Consider the following 3,434-nt stretch of genomic DNA (forward strand, 5'->3'; position numbering starts at 1 on the left):
GCCGTCATTGTTGTTTGGCGGGTCCGGGCTGGGGATTCGAACCCGCCACCTTAGGTGTATGTGGCTGGCGCCTTAGCCGGTTGAGCTATAGGCACAGAGCCCAGGGTCTCATTCTTGCTCAGGCTCATCTGTAACTCCTGAGCTTGTGGGATCCTTCCGCCTCAGCCTCCCAGAGTGTTAGGATTATAGGCCTAAGCTACTGCACCCAGCCAATTTCTGCAATTTAAAAAACAGAATCATTATGAACTCATGAACTGAAACGTATTTGATACATCAGGGTCATCTTGTACATTTCCTATCCCAGGTCTGGAATCAGCCACTTCACAATGCCTTGGTTTCTTTTATTGGGAATGGTATTTCGATCCGGATCCTAGCAATACTCACAGCTACTGGGGTTGGTCATTGTTTCTAAACCTTTTAAGGGAAAAAAAATGTCTTATGAGTTCATACTGATACTTTCAATTCAAATTCAGATGTGCAGGGTTTTCCTCAACTATCTTACATCTGAATCTCCTTTCTCACACACTTGAGAATCTTGGTTCCCAAGGATGTAAGGGATACTAGAATTCAAATATCACATCATTACTACTATTATTATTATTTGGGGGTTTTGTTTTTTTGAGACAGTCTTGCTCTGTCACCCTAGTTAGAGTGCAGTGGCATCTTCATAGCTCACTGCCACCTCAAACTCCTGGGCTCAAGTGATCCTCCCAAGTAGCTGGGACTCTAGGCATATACCACATTGTCTGGCTAATTTTTATATTTTTTGTATAGATGGGGTCTCTCTCTTGCTCAGGCTGGTCTGAGCTCAAGCAATCCTCCTGCCTTGGCCTCCCAGAGTGCTATGATTACCTATGCGAGCCACCACGATCAGCCAAATATCCTATAATTACTCATTTACTTTATTCCCCATAACATACGCAACAGTCCCAGAATAGCAATATGGTTACAAAAATAATTTAAGAGGTTTTTTGGATATCCTCTCTCAACTTCCTCCCATATTTAGCTGTTATATACTATATTCTCTCATGTGGAACCTTCATTGATTCTTACTTAGTTCTACAAGTATTTGTGCTTGTTTATTTATTTAATTTAGTTAATGCTCATCAACAGTCATTATGTCATTGTCCATCTACTTATTTTGGTTTTCTGGAGTTTGTTCCCTAACAAATTGTTTATGAAAGGTTCAGAAGAGCAATAATACTTGAGTGATTGCATGTTGATAATAGTTTATAGCCTCCATCCTTGAAAGTTGGTATATTAATTTGTTAGGGGTGCCATAAAAATTATTATGGACCAGATTACATAGAATAGAAATGTATTTTCTCACAGTTCTGGAAGCTAGAAGTCCAAGATCAAGGTGTTCAGCATTACTGGTTTCTCTGAGGATTCTCCCCCTTGGCTTGCAGATGGCTGCCTTCTTGCTGTACCATCACATGGTCTTTTCTCTGCTTTCTCTGGGTTTTTGTGTGTGAAAATTTTCTCTTTCTTTTTTTTGAGACAGAATCTTGCTTTATCACCCCAGGTAGAGTGCAGTGGCATCATCATAGCTCACAGCAACCTCAAATCCAGGTTCAAGTGATCCTCCTGCCTCAACCTCCTGAGTAGCTGGGACTACAGGCACCCACCACAATACCTGGCTAGTTTTTCTAGTTTTTAGTGGAGATAAAGTCTCTCTTCTGCTCAGTCTCATCTGAGACTCCTGAGCTCTCAACCTCCCAGAGTGCTAGGATTACAAATGTGAGTCACTGTACTTGACCAAATTTCCTCTTCTTATAAAGACACCAGTCAGGTTGTATTAGAGTATACCCAAATAGCTTCTTCATTTTAGTCACCTCTTTTAAAGGCCCTATCCCCAAATACAGTCTCATTCTAAGGTCTGGGAGTTAGGGCTTCAACAAATGAATTTGGTGGGGGGACACAATTTAGCCCATGGCAATTAGTTTGGCTGGATATAAAAGTCTTTGGCTTACGTTTTCTTCCATGCATATTTTTTGTTTTTGTGACAGAATGTCACTCAGTTGCCCTGGGCAGAGTGCCATGGTGTCACAGCTCACAGCTACCTCAAACTCTTGGATTCAAGCGATCCTCCTGCCTCAGCCTCCCAAGTAGCTGGGACTACAGGTGCCTGCCACAATGCCTGGCTAGTTTTTCTATTTTTAGTAGAGATAGGGTCTCACTCTTGCTCAAACTGGGCTCAGATTCCTGAGCTCAGGTGATCTACCCACCTCAGCCTCCCAGAGTGTTAGGATGACAGGGATGAACCACTGTGCTGGTCTCGAATTTTTATTAAAAGTTATTTCAGAAAAATTTTCTTAGGTGGTGCCTGTGGCTCAAAGGAGTAAGGCGCTGGCCCCATATACTGGAGGTGGTGGGTTCAAACCCAGCCCTGGCCAAAAAAGAAAGAAAAATTTTCTTATAGTTTTTATTATTTGTTTTGTTCCCTTGCTTTGGTTTTCTTCTATGTGGGTTGGATTTTCTTTCACTTTCTTCTACATTTATCAATTTTTTTTTGAGACAGAACCTCAAGCTGTCGCCCTGGGTAGAGTGTTGTGGCATCACTGCTCACAGCAACCTCCATCTCCTGGGCTTGAGCGATTCTCTCGCCTCAGCCTCCTAAGTAGTTGGGACCACAGGCGCCCGCCACAACGCCCGGTTATTTTTTGGTTGCAGCCATCATTGTTGTTTGGCGGGCCCGGGCTGGATTCGTACCCACCACTCAGGTGTATGTGGCTGGTGCCTTAGCTACTTGAGCCACAGGCGCCAGGCCACATTTATCAATTTTTCTCAAACCTTTTTATCTCTTTTTTCTCTTCTTTTTGGTTTAAAAATATTGCCTTTTATTTCTCTTAAGGTATTATGTGTTGGGTTTATTTGCTCTTGAGCTCCTTCTAGTTTAGAATTTATTTCTGATTTCTTTTTTTTTCTTTTCCTTTTTTCTTGAGATGGAGTCTCACTTTGTTGCTCTGAGTAGAGTGCTGTGGTGTCATACTCAAACTCTTGGGCTCAAGCAATCCTCTTGCCTCAGCCACCCCAGTAGCTGGGACTACAGGTGCCAGTCACCACACCCAGCTATTTTTAGCAGAGACGGGATCTCGATCTTGTTCAGGCTGGTCTCTTGAGCTCAAGTGATCCACTCACCTTGGTCTCCCAGAGTGCTAGAATTATAGGCACAAGCCACCCCACCCGGCCTCTGGTTTTTCCCCTTTTATTTCTAATGCCTATTTTTTGAGTTTTTCTATTTCATTTATGTTGTTCTTTCATGTCTTATATCATTTTCTTAGTGTCTTCAAGTAGGTTATAGTTTTCATGTTTTGTAGTCATATATTTCGCCTATGTTTCTGTTGTGAAGGGATATCATTCTCCTTAATCTTTTTTGTCTTATAAATGCAACCTTAATCTTTCCTGTTGCTCTTTTTTTTTTTTTTTTTTTT

Source organism: Otolemur garnettii, unplaced genomic scaffold (genome assembly GCF_000181295.1).
Source record: "Otolemur garnettii isolate 467f Iridium unplaced genomic scaffold, OtoGar3 scaffold00219, whole genome shotgun sequence".
NCBI classification, from domain to species: Eukaryota; Metazoa; Chordata; class Mammalia; order Primates; family Galagidae; genus Otolemur; species Otolemur garnettii.